This window comes from Gossypium arboreum, chromosome 10, assembly GCF_025698485.1.
Source record: "Gossypium arboreum isolate Shixiya-1 chromosome 10, ASM2569848v2, whole genome shotgun sequence".
NCBI classification, from domain to species: Eukaryota; Viridiplantae; Streptophyta; class Magnoliopsida; order Malvales; family Malvaceae; genus Gossypium; species Gossypium arboreum.
In genome coordinates, this window is record NC_069079.1 from 46269601 (window position 1) to 46291785 (window position 22185).

The following is a 22185-nucleotide window of genomic DNA, read 5'->3' on the forward strand; positions in this document are numbered from 1 at the left end:
ATCCCTTCCATCTGATCCCTATCTCACTACTACTTTCTCCTTAAAGTCTTCTTCCAATGTTCAATCTGCATTAAATCAAAACCAAAATGTTTTTGCTAGCATTTGCTCCACTTTTTGCCCAATCATGTTTAACAAAAGTGGACAATTATCTGAAATACTATGATGAAGGTGTTCAACTGAATATTCTAGGAATAATTCCCACCATTTAGTATTGGCCAACCCCTATCCAACCTTTCTCTAATATTGTTGTCTGAAAGCTTTCCCCTTTCCCATGAGAAAAACCTAAATCACTTAAACCACACTCCTTAAGCACCTCCCGAAAGGCACTCATCTGCCTCTCCTCTCTCATCCTCCATCCTTTTTTTCTCAAAAGAAAACATGATCTCATTAAAATCACCCATAATTACCTAAAGGATATCACATCCTCTTCCTAACCGTCTTAACAAATTCAATGATTCCTTTCGCAACCCCTCCACCGATGCACCATAAAATATGGTGAACCTCCATGTTGAAACTTCTCTCTCTTCTTTCACTATTACATAAATATGTGAAGAAGAAAAACTCTATAAAGTTACATCTACCTTCTCTTTCCAACCTAAAGATAGCCCTCCTTTCGATCCATCTGCACTTACATCAATTCCATACTTGAAACCACAATTCTTCCTTATTTTCCATCCTTTTTTGCTTACTTTTGTTTCAATCAAAAACAAACATTGGGTCCAAAAGTGTCTCAACATGTTCTTGAGACGACGAACTGTCAACGGGTGCCCCAACCCGCAGACCTTCCAACTTAAGGTTTTCATTACGACTGGCTATATTGAATTCTAGCAGTCGGCAAGATTTCAAAACTTCCTTCCATTGCTTGATCTTCGCATATGGTTACCACAGTTTGGTCTTCACATAGGGTTCTTTGTCGTTTCTTCCCTTCCCTAAACTTTATTAGTCTATCCTCCTCCTCTTAAACTACCTCCTTGCCTTTGATGGATCCTCTTTCACAGCTAAGTGTATTAAAAATCTTGTTCTAGATTGTACGGTGGTTGACCTGGGTTGTCCTTGAATACATCATATTCTTCCATTAATAACCATCATTCTAACTTCTACAATATAGCCACCTCCAGGATCCTATTCGATCTTCCCCCAACTCTGATCCCTTCTTTTGGTTTCTCCCTTAACCATGGACTTTTAGGTTGTATAATCCTTTTTGGCTCCACCTTTAATGAACTTTTCCAACCAAACTCCACCTCTTAATCTCCCAACGTTAGCCTTAATGGGCAAAAAACCTTCGACATGCCCCATCCTTCCAAAAATAAAATAGAATAGTGGAAGCTTTTCATATTGAAATTGAGCATAGGTAGAGCTACTTTGATTAATGATAAATTTTATTTTTCCTTTTTAACGGAAAACAAACATCCAAAATTACCCTAACCCTTATAAACTTTTTCACACCTCTTGTAGCAATTGATGCGTCATACTTCACAAACTGTCCAATAAAATTTCCAAACTATTGTGAAATGCAATCCTATTGGTAGGTTATAATTTAAACCCATAATGGGGGATAAAACAATGGGACCTATAATGGATCCTCTTATTTTTCCATCTTAGGAAAGATAATGAGATGTCTATTAAAAAACCATGGCATATCATTCATTACTCTTCTTAGATCGATCTGGCTATAGAAACAAAAAAAAAAAACACCCTTTTTTTTACCAGTATCAGTGATTAAGGTACCTTCAAACGGATGCCACAAATTTGTGAGTGTGTTCTTCATAGACAGAAAGTGCACCAAACTTTCTGTCAAAACCTTTCCAACCAAGCACAAGTTGAAATCTTCTCCCACGTCTACCTCTTCCTCTCCCGATCTGACCGATACCCCTTCATCCTCATCGATATTCAGATTGGCTAACTCTTCTTCCGTTGACATGTTGCAAAATTGCCTAAAGTCGAAACTGTAGAAACAGCTCCCAACGATTATGCCAAAATTGAAACCTTCTCGTATTTTCCCGTACAAAAACAATCGCAGATAAAGAGAACTCTCGAATTCCAAAATTCCAATTGTCAATTTTCGATAACAATGCAAAGGAAAGTCGCTGCACAAAATTTACTGTGAACTAGAAAACCGATTGAAAAAGAGTAATCGAAGTCTGTACTTCGAAAAGAAAACCGATTGCAAATATAAATGTCTAGGGTTAGCAGACTTAATCTATGACAAGTAGCTAGCTTCTTGAGTTAAAAGATTATTTCTTATGCCAAATATTTATACAATTGTAAGTTGTATATAGAAAGACAAAAAACTAAGGGTTTGGGTTATACTTTTAATAAAATGGACATGTCATGATTTCCTATAAACAACTTTGTAAATACTAATTTTTGTCCAACTTTATAATCGTATTTTTTGGAATACGTTCAATCTTAGTTCCGATTTTTCATATTAGACCCACTTTTGACAGCTTCAAATTTTAAATTTGTTTTAAACATTGTCCATGTTATTGAAATCATACCGACCAAATCACAAACTAACAGATGTATCAGTCTAAAACTATTCAAAACCACCGTTGAATTAAAATTCAAAACGAAACCATTTGGAATAATGCCCCTAGACTATCTATGTGCTCAACATTGACTAATCTCCATTCCTAGCAAACTATTAATAAATAAATAAACATTAACTAAACCAACCAATCATTGTCGTGTGACAACAATCCAGGTGACCTCCATTCGAATGGAAAAGTTGTTACCAACCACACACCGAGTGTTGGATTAAAATCTTTAATTATGGACACATATGTATAATGTATATAATGCTATTATAAAGTGTGATACAAAATTAAGTGATCAATTATGTTATAAGTGTCATAGGTATTAAAGTGTCATGGAAATAATGTGTAGATATCATAAGTTGTATTTATAATTTGATCAAATTATAAATATCCAAAATTGATTTAATAATAGTTATTTTAAAAGATATAGTGGTCCCCAAGAAATAGATATATATCTCGTATATCTTTTGGGAATAAATACTAGAAAGTATAGTTTTAGGCACAAATAAAATTGTGCCACGTCATTAAATTTTAAAGATAACAAAATATTATTATACACTCATTTATATTTAATATCTTCTCCAACTTAATTTAACTTAGTTAAATTACTTAAAATGATTAATTTTTTAAATTACAATCAAACGTCTTTTCTTCTTTTACAATTTTTAATCATTTTGTTTTTTCTTCATAAGTTAATATTTTTTATTTTGTCCAACCAATTTAAAAAGTAGTAATTTTTGTACAATTTTTCCATATTCTTGACACATAATTTTGGTAATTATTTTACCATAAATCGAGAACCTCGGACTTGAACTTGAACCCTGAACCTTAAACCTTGAGCCCTAAATCTTAAGGTTTAAGGTTTGGGTTCAGAATTTAAAGTCTAGGATTCGAGTTTGGGTTTTGGATTTGGGGGTTCAAGGTTTAGGTTTAGGGTTCAAGGGTTTATGGTTTATGGCTACAAGTTTAGGTTTTAAGTTTAGGGTTTGGTTTTCTATATTTTGAATTTAGGGTTTATGAATCTGGATTCAGGGTTTGAGGTTCAGGATTAAAAAAAAAATTCAAAATCACGTGTTAGTGACATGAAAAAAATTGTTGAAATGTCATTAAATAATTAGAAATAGATCCTGAATAATGTGGTGGGAATGGTCCATAAAATAATTTCTCTATGGATGAGTGTATAATAAATATTTCATATCTTTAAATTTTGATGAGATGGCAAACTTTTATTGGTGCCTAAAAACTTTAGTTTTTAGAATCATCCTTATGCAAGTTATTCCCTTTCTTTTTTATCTCCATAAGAAGAATTATACAAAGAGAAAAAAACTATTTTATTAAAAGATCAAAATTTTTTAGGCAATTTCCAACAATGAATTCAAGTATGCTTCCGTGTTTAATTTTATTCTTAATTTATTCTTGATAATTTAACATAATAAACCTTAGCTTATTTAATTTTATATCAGAGTTTTACGATTCCAACACCAACTTCATTCAAATTTCTGATCGGGAAAACGTTTTCTAACCTAACAAAACCAAACTATAATGCCCATGGAACATTACGAATGAGACCTAAACTCTAGCACTGGCTTCATTTCGGGTAAAAATGGGAGTAAATGAAAAAAAAATAATGCTAGTCAGATGATAACTAGACTAATTTTATTACAGCAACTTGGATTAAGTGAACCACCAAAACCAAAAGAGCTTTAGAGGAAAATGGGAATGCTACTCCCATACAAAAAACTCCCTGTACTACTGAATTAAATGAACTTCCTTGACCAAATGAACATCGTAATGTGAACATTAACAGCGAAAATGGAAATGCTATCATGTAAAAATACGAGGGGATGAGATGAATTTTTCCATTGCCTAATCAAGGAGGATAAGTTGCTAGCAGCATGACTTGAAAAGAATACTAATCCACAGGCTTGCAGCAACAATGAGTTCAAAACACTTCTGGCAGGGAATGCATTTCCTTCTGTAAGGTATATAGAGAAGTGAATCCCACACTACAACACTAAACAATGAAATAAAAATGTTCATAGTTGTAGGTCTTAAAGCAAAACATCAATGAACTTATCTTTTACCCTCTTCTGCCATCTTTCTACGTATCTCATGAGCAGTATTGAAAATTCCAAGCGTAGGCTGGTTGCATACAAAGCACTTCTTGTTCTTCACAATTCACATGGTGTTGAGGTTCAGTATTCTGGGTTGTGCTTGAACCTGTCATCTTAACAGCAATAATAGGTGCAGATTCCTTAAGTCAAATACTATGAACTTCAATTGGCTTCCAATTAGCTGACAGAAAATCTGAAATGAACATTGTCGTAACCATTTTTTTTTAAGCTGTCGTAACCATTTTTTTAAAAAAAAACGGTAGTCGACTTGGATTTTAAAAATGAAAATGAAAAAAAAAAAGCTGGAGTCGCCACCAATCTTTTTAGGTGTGATCGGATCACCTTAAGTTAATCATTTTAATAAAAGTTAAGATTTACCTAAGCGATAATTTTTGGCCTCGAAAATCGAAAAATGGGTTAGAGAGTCGATTCGCATACGAGGAAGGATTAGCACCCTCGTCGCCCAAAATTGGTACCTAGTTGATTAATTAGTGTCTTAGTATCGAAAATTAAAAAAGTTTGAAAGAATTTTAAATCGATCCTTCTTTATAAAAAGCTCAAGTGTTAAAGACTCTCTCGTCTCAAAATATAAAATGTCACACCGATAAGTTAGAACACGACATCTTAAATTTTAGAGAGCGAGCTTGCCTTTTATGAAATCTGTGTATTTCATTAAAAGGGTATTCGATTATTTAGAATAACGAGAGAAGTCGAAACCCGATAAGTTAGGCACGTTTTCTCGAATTCTCAAACACGAATATTGCCTTTATTTACGAACAAAATTCTTATTTCGAGATGACAAAATATCATACCCGTAAGTTAGGGCACAACACTTCATATTTTCGAGAATAAGCATTTTAACTTGTATAATGATTTAAAAAGAATATATTCCGTTATTTATGTTAAATGAGAAAAGTGAAACCAGTAAGTTAGGCACGATTATCTCAATTACAAAATACGGAATATCACTTTATGAATCATTATACAAGTTAAAAATGCTTATTCTCAAAATGTGAAGTGTTGTGCCCTAACTTACGGTATGATATTTTGTCATCTCAAATAAGAATTTTGTTCGTAAATAAAGGCAATATTCGTGTTTGAGAATTCACGAACTTATCGGGTTTCACTTCTCTCGTTATTCTAAATAATCGAATCAATGAAATACACACATAAAAGGCAAGCTCGCTGAAAATTTAAGATGTCTCTTTATCGGGTGTGACATTTTATATTTTGAGACTCTTTAACACTTGAGCTTTTTATAAAGAAGGATCGATTTTAAAATTCTTTCAAACTTTTTTAATTTTCGACTAAATCAACTAGGTACCAATTTTGGGCGAAATCCTTCCTCGTATGTAATCGACTCTCTAACCCATTTTCTCGATTTTCAGAGGCCAAAATTATCGCTTAGGTAAATCGTAATTTTATTAAAATGATTAACTTAAGGTGATCCGATCACATTGGTGATCCTTTTTTTTCATTTTCATTTCATCGACTACCGCTTTTTTTATTTTGTGGTCTAGAATTGATTAACTATCGAAAATTACGATCCTTTCATCGCATTTCATCGTTTTTGTGGTCTAAATAATACCGATTCTTTAAATAGTGTTGCATATTGCATTGCATGACCGTTGTGGTCACACCTCTTAAGTGGGAGCGCAAAACTATTCCTTCGTGAGGTTTTCACCTCCGTGCGTGATAGTGGATTGCTTTGGGATACATCCGTACCTATGTCTTCGTGAGATTTTCATCTCGTGCAGCCATAGGGAAATGTATTCCCCTGATCGAACTTCGATGCAGATGAGCCTATAATGGGTGAAGATCGAGGAATCTGTTGGTTCAGGTACCCTTATTCTAGAATCAAACCCCATGTAGCGAGCCTTAATAACCCACCCTAGGTAGAGCCACTCCGAAACCCTAGTGGTTACCTGAGCAAGTGCTATATGTATTATTCTTCGTTTGCTTTGAACTGTGCATAAATTACTGACTTGCTTTGTTTTACTTTCATTTGTATTTGCATGGCATTTTCATCATAAAAGGTGTTGATTCGTGTTCGGTTCCTAAATAGATAGCTTATCATGGAAAAGGGGTTTTTTGATAAAGTAGAAGACAACGCAATTTGTCCGGTATGGTGAGACAACACAACAAGAGAAAGGTAATAGTCTTACCAAGGGGTATGTGTCAGAGCTATGGAATTTCACTCGAATCAGCGTAACCCAAAATAATCTCCAAGAATTGAAAGAAATATGGAACCAATGGGACGACGAGTTCAAACAATTATTCTATTACGGTGATTTACCTTATCGCTTTCGATGTCAAGGTAGACGAGCACTGTTTGAGCCCTTGCCCAATATTGGAATTCGCTTACGGTTGCTTCACTTTCGGGAAGGTAGATTTGGTACCTACTATAGAAGAATACACGACCTTACTCCGTTGCCCAAAAATTCAAATAGATGAATTTATACCGGACACCAACGCGTCAAAGATTTTCAAAAAAGCGATGAACATCACGGGGATGAGCGAACAGTGGGTGACAAATTCGGATCAAACAAAAAGGAGATTGTAAATGCATCCCATGGAGGAACCTGAGGGATCTAATCTTAGCACACCCCGACGTGAAAAAAAGGGTAGATGTCTTCGCCTTAAGCATCTATGGACTGGTCATCTTCCCCAAGGCTTTGGGGCATGTAGACGAGGCTGTTGTTGACCTTTTTGATAGGCTTAGTAAAGGAACCACACTGCACCCATAATCTTGGCGGAAACTTTCAGATCATTAAATGCTTGTAGAAGAGCAGGTGAAGGGAGATTTATTGGATGTGCACAGCTTTTGCTATCCTGGTTCCACAGCCATTTTTGGAAAGTGGAAAAGGTCTCATATCGTATCTTCTCTGAAAATTACTCTCCGCTGAAAGAGTTAGTGGCTACACCGAGGCGAGATGATGTAACAGAAGAAAATTGGATGAATGTTCTCCAAAATCTGCAAGAAGAAGATGTTGAATAGAGAGCCCCGTGGATGGTCCCCGATGAAATATTATATCGATGCGGAGATTTTGATTGGGTTCCTTGTTGGGAGTATGGGGGCGTCGGATCGCTCTCTGCTTGCATTGCGACAATATAGATCCGCACGGTTTATACCACCAACATACGGGTTGGCCGATTCGAGTTCACGTTCACAGGAATAATTACAAAAGGAAAGTTCGCGAGATATCGAATGCACGGAACCGGACTCAGAAAATGAAGAAGTTTGCTGCAAATCCCATGACTACTCCCCGAGTACGACCGATGGTGGAATCGGAGGATTAACGACAACATCCCTACATCGGATCAAGGAATCCTCGATCGGTGAAGAGCACTTGAAAGTAATCCCATCTGAGCTGGAAATCATCAGGCAAGATTTCAAGAGAAAGAGTCTAGAGCTAGAAAAAAGGATCGAGCATTTGGAAGAAGAAAAGATACAGTTAGGGTTAGACGCCGATACCCAGAAATTAGAAGCTGAAAGACTCAGAAAAGGGAAGAACAAGGCCGAAGAGGACTTAGACAGTTTAAAAACGGACTATAAGAAGCTGCGTAGATCAATGAGAACCGCTGGGTTAGGAAAAACATCCGAACAATGGCGACATGAAGTTAGAAAAGAGCAAAGCAAAGCCAACCAGTGGGAGGAAAAATTTCGCGATACTCAAGCTCGAGAAGGTGCTCTAAAGAGAAGTTTGGTAGAAAGTCAAAATGAGAAAGAAGGGTTAAAGATCCGGTATCGAGTTAGAGAGGTTATTATATCGATCTGCTCAGTAACTCGCAATCGAGTTGAAAGCTAGTCGAGTAGAATCGAAGAATTAAAAAGAATATAGAGGAACTCAAAACAGCGCTGCAAAATCGTGAACTTCAGATAGAGCTCCTCGAAGTAAATAACGAGCGATGGAAGGAGCAACTTCATCAATCCCAAGACCAAGTCAGGAGTAGGGACTACATCATGGGCGAGGCTTTGACTCAAGTCGAGAAGTGGTGACCACTTGCAAGCGTTAGCGATACAAGCCGATGTCTTTGAGTTTAAAATCTGAGTTAGAGGCGGAACGAGGCCAAAAGCTAGCTTGGCTTCTTAGACAAGTTAAGGCCTTAAGTATCGTGGCCAAGCCTTATATGTAATCTATTTTATGTAAAGAAACTTGTTTTCTAGAAAAGTTACTCTAATGAAATCGAATTGGAATCAATCTTGTTTTGCATCCATCTCATTCATTGCATTCATGCATCAACATTGCATCATACACACTAAAACTTACAAGAAACCCTAAAATCATGGCGGTTACCACGGAACATCGTTCACGGTACAAGAGGAAAACAAAAGCAATGGATCAAAGGTTAGAAAGATTGGAACAAATGCAAAAAGAGATGCGGGATCAACTACAAATCGATGCAAAACGGTGGCCAAAATCCAAAGAAGATGTAAGGGACGATGTCTTTGGAGTCCCAAAGGAGTATGATGGATCAATTAATGCGTCTATTGGCTGGTGGATTAGAAAAGGAAAAGCCCCATAATCAATAATGGAGATGACAACGAAGATCCCGTCTACCCTCCGTGGTTTGTCCCAATGACGTTCGAGACACAACCTGATGTGTACCCAAGAAGGCCATCGATCACTATCGGGCCTCAACCATTTCAAACCGGTGTCTCGGCACAGATGAATTATCGACCGGTTCGGGCTCTAATCCGGGATAATCCGACCAACCACGTGGTCCTCAATCTCGATGAAGTAATAGAAGCGAAAAAGACAAGGGTAGAACTCCAGAGAGCTTGAGGAAAGATGTAGATGGTTGGAAGAAAAATTTAAAGAAATGGAAAACACCACTATCGTGGTGGAATCGACGCTAAGGAATTAAGTTTGGTTCCGCACTGTACTCCTCCCAAGTTCAAGACCCTGAATTTGAGAAATACAACGGGAGTAGGTGTCCAAGCCCACGTCACTATGTTCTCGCAGACGCATGGCGTGCTATGTCAATAATGACCAACTGTTGATCCACTGTTTCGTGAAAGTCTAGTTGGAGCCGCTTCTAGGTGGTACAACCAAGCGAGTCGTAACCATATCGTTCATGGAGGGATTTAGCGCGAGCTTTCATGAAGCGATCTGATCACGTGATGCACATGGCCCCGATAGAGTCACATTACGAACATGGAGAAGAAACAAAATGAGAGTTTCGAACAATACGCCCAAAGATGGAGAGAGGTAGCAACGCAAGTTCAACCACCTCTTACGGAGAAAGAAACGACCATGCTCTTTATCAATACTGTTGAAGGCTCCATTCATTAACCACATGCTAGGGAGCGCTACTAAAGCTTCTCAGACATAGTAATGTCTGGAGAAATGATAGAGAACGCGATAAGATGTGGAAGGATTGAAGCAGGGGAAAATGCTAAGAGATCAACCCCGAGAAGGAAAGAGAACGATGTGAACAACATGAGTATGTATAATAAGCCAGTCACCATGAGCCAACCAAAGGTGGTAACTACCAGCCATCATGGCTCCGCAAGACAGGACTTCAACCCAAGGCCTAGCACGGAAAGAGTCTAGTTTACTCCTATCCCGATGTCCTACAAGGAATTGTACCAGAGCTTATTCGATGCCCATGTAGTGTCGCCCTTCTATCTAAAGCCAATGCAACCCCCATTCCTCAAATGGTACGACGCAAACACCCAATGCGAATACCATGCAGGAGCCACAGGGCACTCGATAGAAAACTGCACCACTTTCAAGAAGCTAGTTGAAAGACTCATCAATATTGGCATCGTTAAATTTGATGATACACCTAGTGCAGAAAACCCATTACCGAATCATGGGGATAAGGGTATAAATGCCATAATCAAGAGTTCAGGGAAGGAAATTAAGATGAATGTTGCAGAAGTGAATACCCCGTTGAAAGAAGTGTGGAAGAAAATGGTGGAAAGAGGTTTGATGGCGCAAAATTCGGGGGTTAAGCCTCGAGAAGCGAAGAATTATTGTGAGTTCCACGACCAAGAGGACCATGAGATCCAGAAATGCAGCCAATTCAGGGCTTTAGTACAAGGATTGATGGATAATAAGGAGCTGGAATTCTTCGAATATGTCAGGAACTAGGAAAAAGCAGACGTGTGTGCCTCGGAAGAAGGGTCGACGAGAAACGCTTGCAAAATCAACCACCCATTGGTTATCATATCACGCTTAAGAACTAATGAAGATGGGACCCAAGTCGCACCCAAAGTCGTGATCCAGAAGCCCGTTGCTTTCCCTTATAAAGATAGCAAGAGGGTACCATGGAATTACAGCTGCAATGTGACGATCCCAGGAAAGAAGAGCCCGACCGATGCTTCACAAGGAAACCAAGACGTAGGTTTTTTACACGCAGTGGGAGACGTTATGTTCAAAGGCACAGAACCAAAATTGCCAAAGAAAAGGTCCCGACAAGAGAGCAAAGGAAAGAAAAGATGGTCGAGTTTGAATCGTCACCAATGAGTCAATGAATCGAGAATGAAGCCGAAATTCTTAAAATTTTAAAAACACAGTGAGTCTGGCGTCGTTGAACGACTACATAAGCAACCAGCTCGCATTTGATCTTGGCCTTACTCTTGAGCTCGAAACGCATTGGAGCGCGTTAATGAAAATCTTGAACGAGACATACGTCGCGCATGACATCTCTGTCAACAAAGCCGGACCGCTGGTCAACAATATCGTGCGACAATTTTATTTTCTTTAACGACGACGAAATACCACTAGGAGGCATGGGGTCCACAAAGGCCACAGACATTACCACAGCGCTTGCAAGGGATACACATTACAAGGTACGATCGATAATGGATCAAGACTAAACGTCTTACCCTATCCACACCGAAAAGGTTGCCCGTGGATAGTTCCCATATGAAGACATGCCTAAATGTAGTAAGGGCGTTTGATGATCTCGAAAGAAACGTAATGGGGAGGATGGAATTACCCTTCAAATCGGTCCTAGCACGCACGAGATAGACTTCTTAGTGATGGACATTAAACCCTCTTACAATTGCCTATTGGGAAGACCTTGGATCCACTCGGCGGGCGGTCTAGTCATCATTACATCGAAGCTTAAACTTATAACGGAAGGTCGATTGGTGACCATAAATGCGGAGGAAGACATCATTGCATCTGCACAAGAACGCACCATATGTGGGGACAGATGATGAAGCCATGGAATGTTCTTTTCGATCGTTAGAATTCGTAAATGCGACCTTTGTTGTCGAAGGAAATAAAGTCCCAACACCCAAAATTTCCAAAACCACAAGAATGGGACTACAACTGATGGTTGGGAAGGGAGCCTTGCCAGGGAAAGGACTTGGAAGAAGCCTACAAGGAAGGGTCAAAGTACCTATGCTCACGGACAAACGGGACCGCTTTGGCTTAGGATTCAAGCCAGATGCAAGACAAAAGAAAGAGGAGCAAGAGAAGAAACGAGAAAGGAGAAGAGCGCGTTTGAACGGGGAAGAGATTAAATGGAAACCAATGACCTTTCCCCATATATCCAGAACATTTGTGTCAGGAGGAACTATTTATGCTGAAGGAAGATTGGCGTGCCAAGAGTCCATTGAAGAAATGAGGAAAACTTCACATTAATGCCACGTTCAAGGAGGAACCGGAGAAGAGAATGGGACCGCATTCGCCCTTATGAGCCGAAAGTGTTTTGAATAATTGAATTGCGGAAGAGATTCCGTAGTCTTTGAAACTAACACGTAGTAATGCCCAAAACACGCTTATTACCCTAGGCCTAGGAGTAATAAGTGTCTTTTGTGAAATAGGCCTATGTTCGAAATCGTTATTTCAATAAAATGCATCCTTTCGCCTTATTCAAAGGCAAATATTCTTTCATACTCATACCGTACATGCCATTGTTCTTAGATTCTTTTGTTCTTTGCATCTTCCTTTACGCCCAAAACAGTCTCCGGATATCAACGATGTGAGTGACCTTGCTATTAATTCGAGTCTCCCTTTGAGCGATATGTGTCTAGAGGATCCGAGGATTTTGGAGATGACATGATTGTAACTTATCCCCGATTTGTTAAGGATGGTAGAACGCAAGGAGAAACAGATTCTACCCCACAAAGAGACCGTAGAAGTCGTGAACTTGGGAGATGAACTAGAAAGAAGAGAAGTAAAGATCGGAACTTGCATCACTACAGAGACAAAGCGGGACCTTATTGAGTTACTCCAAGAGTTCAAGGATGTCTTTGCATGGTCATATCGGGATATGCAGGGCTAAATCGACCTTGTGGTACATGTGCTCCCCATCAAAGAAGAATGCAGCCGCCAAAGAAAAGCTTCAAGGATGCGGCCCGATGTTCTGTTAAAAATAAAAGAGGAGGTCAAGAAGCAATTTGATGCTGGTTTCTTACAAGTAGTTAAGTACTCAGAATGGGTGGCCAACATCGTCCCGTCCCTAAAAAGATGGGAAAGTACGGATGTGTGTAGACTACAGAGACTTAAACAAGGCCACCCAGAAGATAATTTCCATTGCCTCATATCGACACCTTAGTGGACAACACGGCGGGTTACTCACTTTTCTCCTTCATGGATGGTTTCTCGGGTACAATCAGATCAAAATGCATCCTCGAAGACATGAATAAAACCACATTTGTGACCATGTGGGAACCTTTTGCTATAAAGTAATGCCGTTTGGATTGAAAATGCGAGCAACATATCGAGAGCCATGGTTACCCTATTTCATGATATGATGCATAAAGAAATTGAAGTTTATGTCGACGACATGATCGCCAAATCTCGGACTGAAGAAGAACATGTGCAAGTCTTAAGAAAATTATTTTTGAGGTTGAGAAAATTCCAGTTGAAGCTCAATCCTGCAAAATGTACCTTCGGAGCCAGGTCAGGAAAACTGCTAGGATTCGTGGTCGATGGAAAAGGGATTGAGATCGACCTAGACAAAGTCAAGGCCATACAAGAATTACCTCCACCACGTACTCAAAAGGAAGTCCGAGGATTCCTAGGAAGATTAAATTACATCGCTCGGTTTATTTCACAACTAACTGAAAATGTGACCCCATATTCCGTCTCCTTAAGAAACACAACCACGGTGGTTGGGACGAGGAATGCCGAAGACTTTCGACAAGGTTAAGCAATATTTGTCCAATGCCCCAAGATTGACACCACCTAATCCAGATAAGCCATTGATATCAGATTTGACGGTATTTGAAAATTCTATAGGATGCGTGCTTGGCCAACACGATGAATCGGGAAGGAAAGAAAAGCGATATATTACCTCGAAGAAAAGTTTATTGAGTGTGAGACGAGATACTCGTTCATTGAAAAGTTGTCTTTGCGCCTTGATTTGGACAACCCAAGATCGAGACAATACATGTTGTACCATACAACTTGGCTGATCTCTAAAATGGATCCTCTGAAGTACTTGATGGAGTCAATCGCCTTGAACGGAGAATGGCCCGATGGCAAATTCTACTTTCTCGAATTCGATATAGTCTATGTGAACCGTAAGGTAGTAAAGGGAGTGCAATAGCAGATTTCTTAGCCAGTGAGAGCCCTAGAGGACTACGAGCCTCTGAACTTTGATTTCCCAAATGAAGATCTAATGTGCATAGCAACCATCAAGAAGACCCTCAAGAGGGTCACCCTTGGAAGCTAAACTTTGACGAGCATCAAATGCCATGGGTAGCGGAATCGGGCGATTCTGGTGTCCCCGAGTGGAGATCATTATCCATTCACTAGTAAATTAGATTTCATTGCACAAACAATATGGCGTAATCGAGGCATGCATCATGGGAATACGATGCGGCCATAGAACGTAAAATCAATGTGTTAGAGGTATATGGAGATTACGCCTAGTAATTTATCAACTCAAAGGTGAATGGGAGACAAGAGACCCCAAATTGATCAATTACCGGAGGTTAATCCTTGAGTTAATTAAAGAGTTCGATGATATTGTCTTCTACTACCTCCCACGAGAAGAAAATCAGATGGCTGACGCCCTAGCAACTTTGGCTTCTATGATCAAGGTGAACCAGCCAGAAGATGTGAAACCGATCCAAATGAGCATTTACGAGGCCCCGGCTCATTGTTACAACCTTGAAGAAGAAGAGGAAAATGATGATCACCCTTGGTACCACGACATCCTACGATATGTGAAGAATCGTGAGTACCCTAACCAAGCTACCGAGAATGACAAGAGAACGTTGAGAAGACTGGCCAGTGACTATGTCTTAGATGGGGAGATCCTGTACAAAAGAAGGAAGGATCAGGTACTATTAAGGTGTGTAGACGCCGTTGAGGCCGAAAAAATCTTGAAAGAAGTCTATGAGGGCATCTGCGGGACACACGCTAATGGTTTTACAATGGCCAGGCAAATTATGAGGTTCGGTTATTATTGGTCCACCACGGAAGGAGACTGTATTAACTACGCCAAAAGATGTCATAAGTGCCAAATCTATGGAGACAAGATTAATGTGCCTCCCTCACATCTGCATGTCATGACCTCGCCATGGCCTTTCTCGATGTGGGGCATGGATGTGATTGGGCCAATTTTGCCAAAAGCTTCAAATGGGCATCGTTTCATCTTTGTGGTCATCGATTATTTCACCAAATGGGTGGAGGCCTCTTCATACGCCAATGTCACTAAATCGGCGATTAGCAAGTTCCTAAAAAGAAATCATCATGTCGATATGGAATGCCGAAAGGATCATATCGACAACGCATTGAATTTAAATAATAGCACGATAACGGATGTCTGCGATCGGTTCAAGATCGACACCACAACTCGTCACCGTATCGCTCAAGATGAACAGTGCGAATAAAGCGACCAATAAGAACATCAAGAAGATTGTAGGAAAGATGACGGAAACTTATAAAGATTGGCATGAGAAGCTACCATTTGCCCTCTATGCTTATCGAACGTCTATCAGAACTTCTACTGGGGCAACGCCTTTCTCATTAGTTTATGGAATGGAGGCAATTTTACCTATCGAGGTCGAGATCCCTTCCTTAGAGTTTTGTCGAGGTAAAGTTGGATGAAGCGAATGGATCCATCCGATACGATCGGTTGAATTTGATTGAAGAAAAGAGGTTACGGGCTATTCGCCATGGTCAGATGTACCAAAAGCGAATGATGCGAGCTTTTGACGACAAAAAGGTTCGTCCCAGAGAATTCCACGAGGGAGACCTAGTACTGAAAAAGATCCTGCCCATACAAAAAGACTTCAGAGGAAAATGGATGCCGAATTGGGAAGGGCCTTATGTGGTGAAGAAAGCCTTTTCTGGCGGAGCATTGATATTGGCTGAAATGGATGGCAAGACCTTATCCAATCCCGTGAATTCGGATTCGGTTAAGAAATACTTCGCCTAAAAAAAAAAAAAAAAAAAAAGGAGAGAGGCCAGGGTGAAAACTCGCAAAGAGCATCTTAAGACCAAAGGGATTTTGAATTGAAAACCCATAAAGGGCAATTCAAATTTTGATCAAAGGTGGGGCATGCGATGGTCTTATGGTACCTAAATTAACAAGGAGGAGAGATGTTACATCTTAGGGCATCAGCAAGAGTACTCTAGATCCCCTAAACGCATGTTGGGCAAAAAAAAGGGAGCCTTCAAGAAGTCAATACAGAGAAACTCACGCTGCGATATCTGGGGCACCTATTCCCTTTTATCCATTTTGTATTCCAGCAATGTTTGTTGACTGTAATTAATATATTCCCTTCAAATGTTGTTTCTAATAAGTTTCATTTTTGTCATGATCTTTTTCAAGCATTTTGCATTGAAATGATGATTAATGGACTAAAGCCATTTTCACAAAAGAGTTCTCGCATATTACTCGAAAGTTTCTAAATAGTACAGAACACAAGCAGGACTATTATTTAGAACTAACCAAACTCAAAGATTGGAAGCATCCGAGAAGAAAGAGTTTAAATTGGGACTACCCTTCGGTTTTCTATTCAAAATTTAAGTTTGAACAAGAAGACAGGATACCATTTCAAAAGGAACCTTGATTAACTAAGAGCAATGGCAACCTAAGCGAGGATTCATGCTCACAACATGCTGCACTCATACATTCATAGAACATTCATAAGTGCATCTAATTAGGAACATTTGATTCATTTTGATCATAACATCCTAATTCTTTGACATAAGCATATATACAGGGAACTGATTCTACAGGTCATGTCCCTAGAATCAGTGAATTCATAAGCCTTAACCCCCTGAGCAGTAGGGTAACAGGCTGAAGATTCACAGATCTTAACCCCTAAGCGAGGGAAGCAGATCGAAGACGAAGGGTCTTAAACCCCGATCGGTAGGGTAACAGATCAATTGCAGATCTTATCTCCCTAGGCGTGAGGGAAACAGATCGAAGATGAAGATCTTAACCTCCTAAGCGGAGGGAAACAGATCAAAGAAGATGGGCCTTAACCCCTAAGCAGTAGGGTAATAGGCTGAAAATTACAGATTTTGTCTCCCTGAAGTTGCAGTGGAACAAATCGAATCCAGCGAATCTTGTCTTCCTGAAGTTGCAGTGAAGCAGATTGAAGATTTATGGATCTTAATCCCCTAAGCAGTAGGGAAACAGATCGAAGATAATGAGCTTTAACCCCCTAAGTAGTAGGGTAATAAGTTGAAAATTACAGATCTTGCCTCCTCGAATGCAGTGAAGCAGATTCAAACCACCAAGCTCTAACCCTCTAAGCAGAAGGGTAACAAGTTGATGTTCATAGGATCTTAAACCCCTAAGCAGTAGGGAAACAGACCAAATTGTAGATCTTATCCCCCTAAGCAGTAGTGGTGTAGATCGAAGAAGAAGAACCTTAAACCCCTAAGCAGTAGGGTAATAGGTTAAATTGCAGATCTAAAACCCTAAGCAGTAGGGAAACAGATCAAAGATGACAAGCCTTAATCCCTTAAGCAGTAGGGTAACAGGCTGAAAATTAAATATCTTCTTCCTGAAACAGCAGTGGAGTTGATCGAAGCCACAGCAGATCTCCTTGAAGTTTCAGTGAAGCAGATTGAAATCACATGTCTTAGCTCCATAGAGTTGCAGTGGAGCAGATCAAAACAAACCTTACCTTCTTGAAGCTGCAGTAGAGCAGTGAAGCGGAGTGAAGCAACAAGATTGGAATGAAGCTACCTGGGGAAAAGGAGCACTAGACAAGTCCAGACATAGTGAGACCGGGCAAAATTGGTCTTTCTCAAGTCTTTGCTCGCTCTCGTTACGACAACAAGCAAAGAGGGGCAGCTGTACAAGCCCAATTTTGGGCCCAATACCCAAAACCCCCAATTACAAACCAACCCCTAACTAAGCCCAAAAACCACTAAATCCCTAGCCCAAAACCCATCTACTAACCCACTAAGCCCAACAGTAACCTAAAAATACCAAAACCAAAGAAATAGAAACCCTAGCCGCCAGCATGTGCTCCCCTCTGCTCCACCACCGACGCCTGCAAGTGGCCTCTGCTCCACCACCGCTTACTGCATCAATAAAGGAAAAAGAGAGACAACAAAGAAGCAAGTTGTAAAAATGCCTATAAGAGGTGAATCCAAAACCATTGTAGGATCGGCGTTTTTTTTAAAAATAAGAAATAACATTAGATTTGAAAAATACACGAAGCAAAGAACAGATCCAAGAATATCGGAAGCAAAAAAAAAGTCAAACAGAGAGTCAATATCTAATAGCCCAAGGTGATTTCATTTAGTATCATCGTTATTTTCTTTCTTTTAACCTATTTTACTCAAAAATACACATATATTATAGACATATAAAAATACAAAAAAAGAGGTAAAAATATACTGAGGCGATTTCCCACCACCGTGTGCGGTGGTAGAACAACAAGCTGGCCCCGGCTGACCGGCCGGCGATCGCCCCCGGCCGAAATCGCCCTCTCCCTCTCTCTCACCTCTTTTTTTTTTAGCACTAAAATGAAATTTTTAGAAGTTTTAGGCTTTTATAGCCTACCAAAACGGCACTGCTTTGGTGCCAGTGCAAGACCCAAAACGACGCTGCTTTGAAGCGACCCGACCGATCCGACCCGCTCCACTCGGGATCCGTGTTTTCGCTCTTAGGGATTAATTGCATGGGTCCTTCCGCTTTTCTATGATTTTCAATCAGTTTTTTTGTATTTTAATTTGGCCCTATAATTTATTGCACTTTCCAATTTAGTCTCTGCTGGTGCGCTGCGTTCTGATCAAAAGGAATAATTGCTTCCACGGTCCCTCTGTGTTGTGCGCGCATTCAATTGGGTCCTTTTTATTTTAAATTCCCCCCTTAACTTCATTGTTAATTCACCTTTGTCCATTTTTTTACTTTTTCTCATTATTTTATTTTAGTCTTAATATTATTCATACTATTCTATTTTATTACTGCTATCATTATTATATTTTATTTATTAGCATGGTATTATTATTATTATTACTACTTAGTATTATATACATATATATCATATAGTATTATTAATTTGTTTTAATATTATTATTTTGGTTAATGTATTTGATGACCTCATATGTATTCTTTTAAAATATATATATCTATATATTATACTCCTCATTATATATACCTATATTAACATTGCATTGTGCCTATTCTTTGAGCATTATATACATATATTTTTCTTTTATATATTATATATATTTTACGTACATACTTTTAATATTATCAGTATTCATTTTTAAAATATACGTATATATTTACGTAATATTGTTCATTTTTTGTCACATTGTTATTATTCACGATATGTATACACCATTACTATACCTATTTATTCTTGACGGTTATTTTACTATTATTCCTAATATATATATTATGTACACATTTTTTAATATCATAGTATATATATATTTAACGCCATATTCTTGTTATACCTATTTTCACCTTTATTATGTTTTATACACAAATATATATATATACTATATAATTTTATTACGTATACATTTCTATATACTACGCATGCGTATCCTTTAATATTATATTATTGTTATTATGTATGTATATATTTCCTTATATATTTCTTATTACTTCTATTATTATGTATGTACCTAAATACATATATGTATATACCTCTTTATCATTATTATCATTACCATTGTCATTTTATTTTACCATTTTTCTTACATTCGTTTATTTATTTATTCGTTCGCGTGTTCGATTGTTTTATTTCCCTCACATATGTGTTTACATTTACATATTTCTAAGCTTCACTATTGTTTCATTTTTTTAATTGCTTTTTGACGCTATCACATCTATCATGGTGTCATTATACATATTAACACCATAACATTTATGTTTCATTATAAATCACGTTTTTACTCAATATATATTAAAATAACCCTTTCATAAAAGTGATATTCCGTATTTTGTAATTCGAGATAATCGTGCCCTAACTTACTGGGTTTCGACTTTTCTCATTTAACCTAAATAACGGAATATATTCTTTTAAATCATTATACAAGTTAAAAATGCTTATTCTCGAAAATGTGAAGTGTTGTGCCTAACTTACGGGTATGATATTTTGTCATCTCGAAATAAGAATTTTGTTCGAAATAAAGGCAATATTCGGTGTTTGAGAATTAGAAAAACGTGCCCTAACTTACTGGGTTTCGACTTCTCTCGTTATTCTAAATAATCGAATACCCTTTTAATGAAATACAGATTTCATAAAGGCAAGCTCGCTCTCGAAAATTTAAGATGTCGTGTCCTAACTTACTGGGTGTGACATTTTATATTTTGAGACGAGAGAGTCTTTAACACTTGAGCTTTTTATAAAGAAGGATCGTATTTTAAAATTCTTTCAAACTTTTTTTAATTTTCGATACTAAGACACTAATTAATCAACTAGGTACCAATTTTGGGCGTATCGAGGGTGCTAATCCTTCCTCGTGCGTAACCGACTCCCGAACCCATTTTCTGATTTTCGTAGGCCAAAAATTATCGTTTAGGTAAATCTTAACTTTTATTAAAATGATTAACTTAAGGTGATCCGATCACACCTAAAAAGATTGGTGGCGACTCCAGTTTTTTTTTCATTTTCATTTTTAAAATCCAAGTCGACTACCGTTTTTTTTTAAAAAAAATGATTACGACAGCTTAAAAAAAAATGGTTACGACAAACATCACCCAAAACCCTTACTATTAATAATAAAACTGACGAAACATTCAAAACACTAATCAGCGCATTAACTAAAAATTCTATGGCGGTGCAAAGAATGAAATTTAAAATATATATATATATATGTATATATATATATATTATACACGTTTTGGTTCATAAATAGAAGAAATTCAAAGGATTATTAGCATCCTATGCATATGGTAAATTTAAGGTTTTGGTAATTTAATTGACATGAATTTAAATAAATTTTATATGTATATTTTATTATTTTTAAATAAAATTAAAATATTATTAAATAATATATTTTATTTTAAATGTAAAGGAACATTAAAGTAATTTTTAATTGATTTTAGACCCAATTAATGGGTGTCATTAACTTAATAAAAGCTTTATAAATAGTATCGTCATAATGTGCCAAATGTATATGTTTAACCACCTATGAATCTACTCATTTTAGAATTAACTTAAACAGAAATTTTAAAAGAATACATTAATACGTAGGAAAAGATTAACACCCCTACCACGCTTGTTCAAAAACAGTAGCACCTTAGCTTTGACATTTTTATTAGGGTTTTATGCTTTATATTAACCTAAATTAACATGCATCTGTTGATTCCATTATTCACACATTTGAAAGTAATCTAATCGCAACATCATCTCAAAAACAAAACAAAAAAGTTAAATTATTAATAATTAACCAAAATCATAAAAATAAAGACAACAATAAAAATAAGGGTAATCTATAAAGATAGTCACTTTTGTTTGCCTCATGTTACATTTTAGTCACTTATATTTGAAATGTTACGTTTTAATCACTTATATTTTGTTACGAAGTGATCACTCTACTGTAAGTTCCGTTATCTCTCTAACGGTAATCCTACGTGACAGTCCAACTAAATTTTAGATGCCAACTTGGATTTCTAAATGGGATGAAAATAGATTTTTAATTTAAAATTTTAATTAATTAAAAAAATTTAAACCTAAACCTTAACTAGAAAAATTGTTCATCTCCTTTTTTTAATTTTTCTTCAGTCTCTTCTTTTTTTCAATGGTTTTTTTTTTCATTTGAGTGGAAAAACTATTATTAAGATCAAAATAGTTGACATCAAATTGACTTCTTCATAAAGATGGATTCAATGGAGGGTTCAGGTATGCCTTCTTTGCATTCCTCTATCTCTTTTATTCAATACTGAAAAATAAAATATTAGATTTTTTATTGTTTAATCAAAACCCTAAATTAAAATTCTTGATATGAATATTAACAACTAAAAGAATTTCAGATTAGAAAAAAGAGATACCCACAAAGGGATTGTGAACAAACAAGCCGATTCAGATCAGAAAAAACCGGATTGAGAAACCAATTATTCAAGAACGTTAAGAATTGGAAAATACAATGATTAGGAACAAAAATGATTATCATCTTCTTATTTGTCGACAA